A 13,061-nucleotide genomic window follows, 5' to 3' on the forward strand; every position below is an offset into this window, starting at 1 on the left:
CGGGTTCCACATCCTTAACGCTGCATAGCAGGAATGATATTTCAATTTATGCATTTTCCAACAAGGACAAAGAAGAAAAGAACAAATACAAATAATCAAACGCGGGATAAGTCACTGCTACACATTCGCATCTCATCAAAAGTAAAATCCTGGATCCTGTGACCGTTGCGACATCAACTGCGTCGAACGTCCACTTTACTACTGCGCCAGATTCAAAGATGCAAGATGGAACTTAAAAATGCCCAATAGCATGCATTCGCTTGTAACTAATAAAACACGGCATAAACAGACTCTGCTTCCCAAAGGAAATAAATCTTCTGCATTGCCTATAGAAATACGCGAAACTGTTCCAATTCGCTGCCTATCTAACAGCCAACAAATTATCGATTAATTAACCTTTAACGCTCCAAGCCTGCCTCTCTAGCACCACCGCTGCTGCGCTCTACTCCGAATGTATTTTTGGGTAATCGGTAATGGGTAATCGTTATCGGTAATTGTTTACAAATAAAAATAATACTTCTCGGTCAGTTACAAGCGATCGGTAAATACAGTCGGATCTGAACCTGTTTTATCGTAAACCCATCTATTTGAATTATGTTTGGGATTTAAGAAAAATGAATTATCTTTGTGAGGAAAATATTGATAGTGACGATGAGAATTTTGATTCTGTTGACTTGAAAAGCAGTTTCTTGGTAAGTCTGATACATAAAATTCGATAGATGTACGTAGATTTTCATGGCCGACTGTACATTCATGCCGACTGCCATAGTGTTTTCACGGTAGCTCAAGCTGCGATAATAACAGCTAAAAATCGTATTCATCGACGTCATTTTTGCACGATGTGCTTCAGCTACAGCCTTGCAACGGGAGTTGCACCGAAATTACCATAACGGACAATGAACGTAGGGAAATACGAGAAGGGTGTGGAATTTGGGCACACAGCCGGCACGCGACATGGGGTTAGCAACAATAGCTGGATCACCGATCCCCATTCAAAGGTTTCAGGCGTCGCCGCTGGCGTTTTCAGGGAAGTTATTCTGGATACTCCGTTCGTTTGTCGCACTGCTTGTTTAACTGCGCGAAGGTTAAATCTCGAATCTGTCAATTTACGAATCCGCCTTTGAATTTTTCACGAGCATTCGCGCGATTCGGATTTGGTAGTTGCATCGGCGAAACACCTCACCGCTCGAGTCTCGAACGCCATATTTGTTTATTTTATTCGCACGAAAGAAGAAAACTTAATGCTTCTTATCGATCGACTATTTTGTCGTAATTGAAGGCGTTCGTTGATCGACGAATGCTCGACATTTTTTTCTATTTTACGTTACGGTAGAACTACGTTTTTCCGTAGTTTGTTTGTTACAACGAAATTTTTATCAATGATCGAATAACTGAACTGTCTCTGGTTCAATTCATTTAGCTACACGTCAGTCCTTGTTATGCGAACGTAAAGTAAAATAGGCAATAGGCGAAACCGGAAGGTTTCTGTTATATGATTCTTTCGATTATATAAACCGCTTGTCCTCCGAAAAGTCAGGGTAAATAGAGTTCTGCCGTATATCATACTTTATTTTTTATATATGTTATATTTTCTCCCGTATTATATCTTTTGTATTATATTATAGAATATTCGATGATCGATGGAAAGATCAATACTATAAATGTAATCTATCAGTAAGGAGGTGAACAGTTTAATCGTAAAAAAATATAGTTCAATAATATCGAAATTAAAAAGCTACAAAATTCTAACTTTAAATTAATTTTAGATCCAAAATTATATTAACAAATTGTATTAAGACAAAAACGATTAAAAGATGTAAAACGCAAATAGAAATTCGGCTAGACGTTGAAATTCTAAAGGACTATAAAGGGTTGAAGGTAATATTATTATTTCATCTCGAACTTTTCTCTTACACTGAAATAAATAACATTTGGAATACGTGAATGCACATTGGTGCATATGAAATGTTTTTCTAAAGCTCAAACTTAACGCGGCAATATTGTACGCAATATTGTACCACGCCTCCTAATTACATCGAAAATTAAAATTGGGTACTGTTGAGATAATTGAAATTGTTTTTGCTGTACGAGTTAATATCTCTAATTAAACTGAATGGCTTTAACACACAAAGTACCATTGATATCGTAATAATTATGTGTATGACATGCGATACAACGTTCTATAGTATATATGGTATGCACATATATATAACATATTGGTAACCTAACGCGTCATCTGTTGGTTCACCTTGAAGACATGATTTCCTTTTGAAACTTTGTTATCGACTGAATTATGAAAGCTATAATTTATATACATATGTAACTTGTATGCAATTTTAATTATCCGAGTACATACATATATAAATTTACAGAATTATAATTTTAATTGTGTGTGTCTATTATAAATAATTGACATTAATAATTGATGAAAAGTAGAACGATTTCGAAGCTGTTATGCACTCGAAGCTGTACTCATAAAATTCAATTTCCATCGGAAATACATAAGTGTGACGATAAGATGAAATCCTTTTATCTTAACACGTTCACTGCGTACATCTGAAACCCGCGTTGGCCCTTCGGTGCAAACTTTTAAAATATTTATACGACGTGTGAATGATACTGATTTAAGTACTTCCATGATAATTCATATAAATATAGTACGTAAAGCTTGATAATATATTTATACAGAAATAAATTCAGTATAAAGATTATTTGTTATTACAGATAATGTCTAAATCTAAAAATTCGATCAATAATGAACGTTTTAACGTGGATTTTACTTTTTCTTTGTTTAACAGCGAATGAAAGTAGAAATTAACGTTTTACAAATTGTATTAAAGTTACAGACGAGTCTTATTCGATAAAGAACTACGCTTCATATTTGAAAATGAAATACCACTCGCTTAAAACATTACGTACATACAATATTATTGGATTTGATAAAAGCGCGCAAGAAAATCGCGTTATAATTTCCACTTTCAATTAACGCCTAAATAATTACGCGTCCGACACCATCAACTCCCGTGTGAGTTACATCCTTTATACGGATTCTATTACGAAAATTTCAGAATCCGGTATATTCAGTTCATTTTCAACACGGTGCGCCGCATGAATTCTGCGTCTGCATACCAATGATACGATTGCAATCAAACCAGCGTTATCTTTTCGCTATTGTTTGGAAATAATTTGACAGTACTTTGGTTATCGCATTAATTCCGCAAAACTATTTATCACGGTAACACGGTGAATGTAATTAGTCATCCACTGCGCTCTCTCACCGAGGTCGAAAGATTCATAAAATAGCCAGTTACGTCACATTCAAGAGAGATGGGGAAAAAGGATAATTATAAGTTTTTATTAGAATTTTGTAACAGCTCTAGGCCAAAACGAATTCCGCTAGCGATCGCCGACAGAATCGTTCGATCAGTGATCGACGATGCGATAGGATCATAATGATAATCCTATTGCCAGTGTAGGTTCTGTTGTTAAGGCGATCTGTCAAGGGCTCGTTCTTCTTTCTCCATCCACTTCAATTTAGTATGCCTTTTTTTATTTAAAAGATTAACGTCCCACCGACATCTGGGCCATTATCGATCTGCTGATTGGTAGTACTTAGATAAGATCGTAGAACCTATTTATCGCTTTGGATAAATTTGAGAAGGTTCTTAACGTTTTTCGTACAAAACATTCCTTTACCGATTGGAGAAGTTTAGCCTGATTTCGTAAGGTTTCGGTTTTCTTACGAAAGATCGATATGTATTTAAGAGTCGAAGAACATCGACGTGTGTTTCAGTGAGGTAAAGGTATTCCCTTCCAGGTGAAGAGGAATTTGTAAGAACTGTTGAAGTAGCTACTTCAAGAGAAACCTTACATCTTTATTTATATATATATCCGTGACCTGGAGACTGCTATTACGCAGAAATATTCTAAATAAGAAGAGGTGCATATTGTTGTACCCTTGAATATACATTATGTTTTGGGTTTCAAGGTCTAGGAACAAAGGAACTAATAAACAGGTGTCTATTTATGTATGTTCCTTGTAGGCTCTAACCAAAGCTACAAGGTTAACATTTTTGATAATGTCCTTTTGCTATAAATATATGAACGTGCTTCCATTGTATTGTAACACTAAGAGAGTAAGGATCTGAATAAACTTATACTTATACCTTTAATTATTTCAATATACTTTTCTATTACAAATTCATCCATTTGTTCTTCAATCAGTCAACCTCAACCTCAATATGGCCAATGTGGATCCTGTTTAGAATGATTCGGTTTCTGCCATTCAAGGATCTTACTATCACGTCATGAAGAAAATTGTTTGAGCTGTTGCTCGATCTAATTGATTTTTCAACCTTCCACTTGTGGTTCCACGCTTGTTTGACGTGTGCTGTATGATTCTTTTAAAATCTTGATGCGATGTTGATGTGATCGAAGGTTGGATATTTACCGCTTCTTTGGCTACGTTGTCTGCAGCTTCGTTACTCGATATTCCTCGATGGACTATACTATATTATAGTAATTTGCTGCTGATAAACCTGTGTATAATTCGAGTATGTCTCTTATAACAAAGTTGATACTAGATAATTGTTACGAGTATCATTGTTACTGTTGCTAGAGTTGCTAAATACGACAGCTGTTTTATACCGATCGTTTTTAACAGCTTCCAGTGCTGTAAGAATGGCATTATACTATATATTATACGTTATTATTATACATTATACTATATGTATGAGAATGTTGTTAGGAGTGGTCGTTGTAAAACTGGCGTTTGAATTTAGTATTTTTCTTTAGCAATTAAATCAATAGTTTATTATTAAAGAGTGTAGAAAACATTGGTACAAGTTTTCCGGCGTAGCCTTTTTTACTTTTGACTTCTGACGTCTCTCTTTCATCTATCAATTCAGAGAAAGATATTTTGTTTCTTTTGAGCCAAATATTTTACGCTATTGTTGATTTCCCAATGTTGAATATGGAATGGAAAAATGTCCGAATAAATAGAAACTTCTGCTGTGCTCAACAACGTTTGTGGAAACTCTCAATTCCGCTTTTTTTACATTGTTCTCCAGAGAACAGGTTGTTGGACCCTCTGCTCCATGTCTTACCTCTTTCAGACTTCTTGCCCATACATTTACTAAATAGGTCATTCTTTTATTGTACTTCAGCAGCCCACATCTATCTGCTACGAGGATACCGCTGCAAGCTGTACCCTTAGTTTCATACTGGTCATTACGGAATGCCTGTTTTTTAGAAATTTTCCTTGTAGCAGGAGACAGCATGCTACTACCACTGTCCATTTGTAAAATACTCGCCATTAATTGATTTAAGATATTATAATGATTTAAACCGATGCAAAAGTATTAAACACATAATATGTCTTACTCGACTCATTTTCTATAGCAAAGCTTCTTTCAGCTGTACTGGCACGCCATCACTGCCTAAATACATTAAAAGAGCTATTTACGAAAAGAACAAATAATCGTAAAACTAAAATGACGTAGCGAATTTATCGCTTTAAAGAATACACGAGTGATCGATTTCGCGCGTCATAACTCCAGGATAACAAAATACTTTATATTCTTCAAAAAACGATCATTTCTTAGATTACATTGATACAACAATGTCAAATAGTTGTCTTACCTGATTCCTTGTTTATATCGGAATTTCAAAATTCGACAAAACTATACAAAATTATTGTCACCTCGCAATCAACAAGCGTCTATCTACGCAATTGCTGTTGATATGCGCGATTCGCTTCGTGCTTTGAAAGAGTGGAACCACCAACCGACGCTAACGCCAATCGACGCCGACTCCTCGGTAAGAACTAGTCTGTTCTCCCTCTGTTATTGTTTGCTACGTCAAAACCCCTCTCTGCTGTCCGTACTTCTGGCAACCGTGATAAACAGGATGCAGGCGATGGCGCCTGTCTGGCGGTCCAGTTATCCGATCTATGCAGGTGGAGCTTGGTCTCGCTTATCCGATCAAGTGCTTCATAACGCAATCATCCGATATATGCAACACGGATAGGTTACAACCCTCAGAATTATTTTTCTAGTCTTTTATGTTTTTTACGTATCGTTTGGAACTTCACGGAAGCCTCCCTACTACAATTCCATGGAATTCAGTCCATCGTCGGGTCTCGATCGTACAACGATGGATTAGTGAATATCAGTGTCTTAACAGTTACGAAGTGCTTTCAAGTGACTTCAAAGTTCAGTGCTCACGCGTTATTCTGTCGCTAAACTAGAATACGACAGAAACAACTTTCTTTAATTCATAGGTGTTTTGTGTGATTTAGTTCAACCATTGGTCGATCAATGTGCCAATTCTACTGCTTATAAATGTTCTTCCATGATAAGTTTATACGACTTATCGTATCGTTGAACGTAATTATAATTAATTTTAATAATTCGTTTAGGTGCCAATGTCTGTAGTGACGTGCTAATATGAATATTACCGATAGGCAACCGTCTGACGATTTATGTGAGCGATTCTTTAACGATATTTCTGACGATTAAACGAGAGTAACATCAATTTCCTAAATAAAGGAAATAGATAAATATTCCTCCGATTCTTCGGCTCACGTTTCACAAGACGCATCGAGTTTGATTTCTTTTCGTGCTTTTAGTTACACAAGGCGGCGTTGCACTAATTGCATTAGTGACATAACTTTTGCAGGGCGCTGCCGTAACACTCAGCACTGGAGTCGCAGCTATCTGCGTGATAATTACAATTTAATCGAACGTTGCGCCGTTTGTTCCATACTCGTTTACGCGTCGAATTCTAGTGCGCAGATCGTGCGTAGTTAAGTTAAGTTAAACGAAGACGTCGCGCTGGAAAAATAAAGCGCGGCTGTCGGGCCAAAGTCAAGTCGCGCAGCCGTAGGGCCCCGGAGAAGACGCAGATCGATTCGATGCAAGCTGCTGTTGCCGATATATCGTCTCGCGCTGTCCCAAGTATCGGCGCTGCCAAACCAACCCCGGTGCTCGTGGACCAAGCCATGCACTGTCTACCAAAAGTCGCTGAACTGGCACGTGAACAACCCGAGCTTATGGACCTAACCGTGGACGACGCCGAAACGGTCATACTTCCGTTTTGTTCCTCCCTCGATTATGTTACAATCGAGGATTAACTTACTTATCTCATTTCCTTACATATTTATGTCTTTCTTCTTGAAAAATACTCTGATACGTGTATTTTTCCCTTTTATAAATAATTTTTGAAAAATAAACCAACTTATCGCTCGATCCGATGGATGGAAATCAATGGGTGGTGCATAAATACAACTATAATTATACTGATTATGTCAGAAGCGATAATATCGAGCGATTGTCATCGCTTTATTTACATGTATATAGGTGAGTTTAACATGTGCAAAATTACATTAAGTGCAAACGAAATTAACATGCTGTGCATAGCTATATGGTATATGTACGATACTAGGATCGATGGGAAACCATTAATGAAGGCTGATCGTAATGCACTTTTATGGGCTTTGCACACACGACTCCCCCGAGATGTTGGTTAATGTTTTAAAAGTTAAGCACTCTCGAGAACCTATCATCTCCGGTTCGTTAGAACTGTTTCACCAGGAAATAAACGCACGAGCGATAGCAACGAAAATAAAACACAGAGAAAGCAAACATTTGTTATTTCTAGCAACGCACCAGTACCGCGTGTTTCGTTCATTAAACGTTTATCGTTCCTCTTTACGATTGAATTGTTCTCTAACATCTCCATTTTCTTTCTTTTTCTTTTTTTTTTCTTTTTCTTTTTGTAAAGTTTCCAAGTTTACTTATGTTCGGGATTTGAAGCGACCGTTCGTTTATGACTGAAACATCAGGTCAATCTTTTCTGGAAAAGTCCGAATTTCCTACCTTCCGAGTTGTAAACTTTACATGCGAATCTCATCAAGAGGCTAATTAAGACCCTAAGTGCCCGATCGAGCAGGTCTAAAGTAAACAACTGGTATCGATCAACAATACCAGAGGATATGCGCCCACGAGAGTACACGATTATAAGATTCGAAGTAATAGATTCCATCCCATAAAACCCACGATAAGAAGGAAAACCGGGGCGGAAAGTTAATATACAAGGACCAGACGAAGCTTCTTGAAAGAGCGATATGAACAAAGTCTTAAAATATTCGTCAGAGCGTCATACTCTTCTTATTATACTCGTCTTGTTATTAACTAAAACATACATTATTCTGTATCTTAACGTACTAGTGACTCTCTTCGTGTATACCAAACAGTACAAATAAATAACCTAAACATACTACTACTCAACATCTTTAATTTACCTCCACCTTGAGCGTTAATCTGGTTCAAGGTTCGAAATACTAACCGATCAGTTGCAACCTGACCGATTAGTTGAGAATTCGCAACAACTTATTCGGTCAAATTAAATCCATGTCACTCATATGTAAAAAGAAAATTAACCATCAATTATTCGGAAAACTGAAGCGTTCTCGGTTTCGGTGATTTTTAAATATGTTTATTACAATAATAACGGTTCTAACAGCGGCGGTGATCCTCAATATCGATGAAGATTACAACGTCACATACTCGCACTGTCACTCGCATTATCATACTATTTAGCTGCTGCCAGGAGCAATATTGACCTGGTGGAGCTTAGTGTAACCGAAGTCCTTTAAGAGCTGCGACTGGAGACCCAATTCTGCAGAATCTGGGCTCGTACGAGGCGCAAAAAGCGAACTACGCGACCGAGAAGGTGCATATGAAGGAGATCTGGTTCCCATCGAGGTTCCATCTTACCTAGCTCGGCATCTGTGTAAACGAAGAGTACTTTGATAACTAGTCGCAGGTCAGGAAGGATATTCATGGGCTGGTTTCTCAAGGGTGGAACTGCTACCGCCTCCTCTCTTCCAATGCCACTGATTTCTGGAGAATCACATTCGGCAAATAGCACATGACCAGTATACCAGTAGATAGCACCGAGCGATGTTATCCCTACGATACCGCGGATCACACAGCCAGAAGCTGTACCGTACCAGGTCGACAGTTCGATGACGCACTATCCTGGACGGTTACCTCTTTCCATCGGGGAAAGAAGGACCAGGGAAACGAGTACAGCAGAGGTAGCTGACGCGTTGAGGTAGACAGCTGTAGAGGATTTATACTTTCTCCATATACGCTTATATACAGCCGCTTACGAAAGTATTCGAACGTTTACGCCCTAAACTGCCAACAAACAAACAACGCACGTTAATCTTAAGTTCTGAAACCTGGATTATGATTAAACGAAGATACAAGTTCTAAAGAACGTATAGCGAAGATCAAAAGAAAATCTGTCAACGTATACGGGATTGGTACTTAAGGACTTTGTATCTATCTACATAGCGTCTTATGAGGCTCGCAAAAGTATACTTTTCAGTTTAATATTCAGTTGCACCACTGTGTATCCATTATTATAAAGACAAGGGGAAAAGTTATCGCAAAATTGTACAATTATTCGTAACGAAGAAAAGTAGCGTAGAAAATGTTATTCGGTACAAGACGATACGAGAAGATATTATTACGATATTATCAAGACAGATAGCGCTGTGTCCGAATATGAAGGCGATTAATTACGCGCTTTTCTACTAATGGAAACTCATCTACTCCTTCTATCGTTGATTGTTTCTGTCAATTTTAAAGAAGCAATATAGCAACGAAGCTAATAAAACGAAATCTTTCTGTAAATAATTGTCAAATACGTAAAGAATATTTGCGTGGAGGTAAGAACAGGACAAAAGTGTAGTTAGAGAAAGAAAAGGAGCTTATCAAATGTCATAGAAGCCCTCTTCGGCGTCACTGTTCGATTAAACGCAGGGCCTCGAGCAATCAGACACGCAACGACGCGGCGTCTATAAGGCTGCATCGTGCCAGGCAATCTGCTGGACGACGCGCGCCGCGCCGCTGGCGTCGTCGCTGACGTGGCGTCTCTAACGTCAGAAACTGACGAAAAAGAAGTAAAGAAGAACATGTTAGATACTGTGAAATGAGAAAGAGAATTGCAAAACGCCACAAGAAAGAAATAGCTAAAAGAAAGTTGTACCGAAACGCAAAAGGAAAAATGTTATTGAGTGACAAAGGAAAATAAAAAAGCTGGAAGAATATACGAATGTTATTGCAGCAAAAGGAGAATATTAAAAGATGATAATAGAAATATAATTAGTAAGAATTTAAAAAAGTATATATACACAAACATTTAATTTTATTGTAATTGTTACTTTATTGTATTCGTATATAGCTTCTATAACAATGGAAATGTAACTTAAATATCAAACGTTTACTAGATATGATCGGTATTATGAGAGGTAAAATACAATCATGCTTATGATATTTTCAACAAAGGACATTTCTTCTTATTACTTCTTTCTTAAGAACAGCGATTCGATCGAAGTCCCTCACTACCAGACACTTTTTATTATGTAAGAAGAGCATTGACGACAAATATTGAAAAATAAATTACATTCGCTACCTATTACATAAATTTTAATACCTTAGCTACTGCTTTAAGGAATCGAAATGATTATTACTACGTAATAATATATAAATCGAATTTCAAATAAATGTAAGTATTTGTTCAAGTTCACAGGCGAAAGTGGATAAATCGATTTCTTGAAATCTGTTAGATCTCAGCGCAAAAGCGTTTGATCGATGCTTATCTCGTATAATTCATCAATTTTCTCCGTTTTTTGTTTCGCGGAGTTGGCAAATAAGCGACTCGTTTCTTATTGGTTTGGTTTGGAACGCGACGAAGGAAAGTGAACGCGGAAAAGTGAAAGGAGGAAGGAAGAGGAAGCGTAAAAAGAACGTAAAATAAAACGAAACGATAGAGAAATAGGATGGTTATAAAGATAAAAAAAAAAAAAAAAAATCGGGTAGGAAGATTATAGCGGAACAAAGAGACGCGAGAGAAAAATAAAATAAAAGGGAGCAAGATGGTGGAGGTGAAGCAGATAACGGGAGAAAGGGAGAAGGAGAGCTCGGGATGCGGAGAAGGGGGACAATACGGAAGAGTCGAGAGGGGCGAAAAGGGAAGCAAGTTTATGAAGAGAGAGCGGAGTAAGGGGAGTGTTGCAGACGCGCCTCGACAAGGGTAAATGTACGTACGAATGTACCCCGGATTGGCTTTGGGGTGGTTTCCATGGAGACCAATTCGCTCGGCCCGGGGAATTTCCCGCCGCCGCCACCGTCGCTGCCACGGCCGCAACTTTCCTGGAAAATCGCATTGCGTCCAAACTCCAAAAAGTTCGTACCATTCGACACGTGTATTTGCTTTGATTTTACAATCTCTCAGCCTGCTTTTCCTTTATCCCCGTGTGTCCTGCCTCTATCTAATTTACCTTGAAGTAAATATTTACCGGAACTAAGACTAGTAAACAGTATACGGAAGAAAACGATCGCGCAAAAATTGATTATCGAACGCCAACGTCGATTGACGAAAAAGCCACGTAACACATTCACGCTTTCTAACTAGAAGCGATGCAAAAGCGCAACTATCGCGATAGTATCTTCTTTATGGACCTTCTATCGAACTGCAAAAACGTCTTGTACAAAAGGGCAGAATTTTATCTTTCGCTCGAGTTTCATTTAGTTTTTAACAACCAAGAACTATGCAAAACTATTCTATGCTTTCTTAAAAACATAGCTAGGTAGGATAAGTTATAACATTGTAAATTGATCTTATCCAACTATGTAGTAACCGCTATGCGTGTATACATATATATAATATAATATATATATATAATATACTTGGTAGGTAATACTTGGTAGGATAAAGCAATTTTCTACCGAGGTTCTACTACTTATTTGCTTGATTGTAATTCGCTCAAAAATCTGTAATCTACTTGCGGATAATATACCGCTGTATTGCTATATTGTTTATTCATTATGCGTTATGTATTATGTATGTTATACATTACTTATTAGATATTATGTATATGATCGTTGTGGTCGCTAGTAATCGCAGGATTGATGCGATCTTGAACAAATGAACAAGTAAAATAAGTAAATATCATGCAGGATCAACTATTAGTTTATTCCTTCGTACGATTTATATTTTTTATGAACCATTTAGGCAAACTTCTTTAAATATGGAATTCGTTTAATGGAATTCTAGACACCATGAATCATGGGAAATGAGAGCAGAGAAATCAAATTTTCTTTTCTCGTGCAACCTTCAAAAGACCTTGAATTATGTATATGGATGAGGAAAAGCGTGAGATTGCTGTTTGTATTTCTGCGAAGGATTCACAGCTTATGAAAAAAATGAATGGATTGTTTGTAATATCAATTTGCTTATAAGTTTACTTTTATGCAAATATTTCTGTTCGACATACTGTTTCCGATGTGGATAATAGCTATTGTAAAATGCATGAAATAACCGTGCAACTGTTTCACTTATACTGGGAAATAATTTAAGTTACGAAGTTCATTATTTTTCATACGACAGTCGTACGGATGATGTATATGTAATCGGAAAGTTACATTCCAGAGAGACTGTGTATTTCACGTGAAAAGTGCAATCTTAAACTATAGTTTTACTATATGTTTTATAGGATTGCAGATAAAGGGAAATTTAAAATTGATACACTATGAATTTTAATACCTTCTGTACTACAGATCTTTTGCTGTGTTAGTAATAATCGTCTATTCCGTGCTGTACATTATACATATACTTATTCACTACTCTTATCAAATATAAATCTGTTTTGTAGAATTGTAGCATCTTTTTATATTTATTATTTTATGAACTTTCTATTGTCTAGCATTATATATATATATATATATATTGTATGTGTATGATATGTGGATTTAATAATTATGTTCAATTAAAATATTGAACGAAAATGTATAACTAAGTTCAGAAACAAGAAAATAACTATGTTTATTTATTTAATAATATTTTCATTTCTCTATGAAACTCGGTTTGTTATATAAACTAATTGTATATATAGTCAAATAATAGGGAACCGTATCATATTTACATTTGCATAGTACGTATTCTGTATAATTAATGCAATTTGACATACCATGAATATTTACTAAAAA

General features: G+C 36.7%; 1 long non-coding RNA gene across 1 annotated transcript; it reads right to left on the reverse strand.

The window, feature by feature from the left end:
* Positions 1-4,167: 4,167 nt before the first annotated feature.
* On the reverse strand, positions 4,168-11,729 carry LOC126923053 (uncharacterized). The gene is made up of 2 exons (XR_007713042.1): positions 5,641-11,729; positions 4,168-5,438 (listed from the first exon to the last, which is right to left on the reverse strand). It is a non-coding gene; the product is annotated as an uncharacterized LOC126923053 (long non-coding RNA).
* Between the last annotated feature and the right edge of the window lie 1,332 nt (positions 11,730-13,061).

This window comes from Bombus affinis, chromosome 2, assembly GCF_024516045.1.
Source record: "Bombus affinis isolate iyBomAffi1 chromosome 2, iyBomAffi1.2, whole genome shotgun sequence".
Classification (NCBI taxonomy): domain Eukaryota; kingdom Metazoa; phylum Arthropoda; class Insecta; order Hymenoptera; family Apidae; genus Bombus; species Bombus affinis.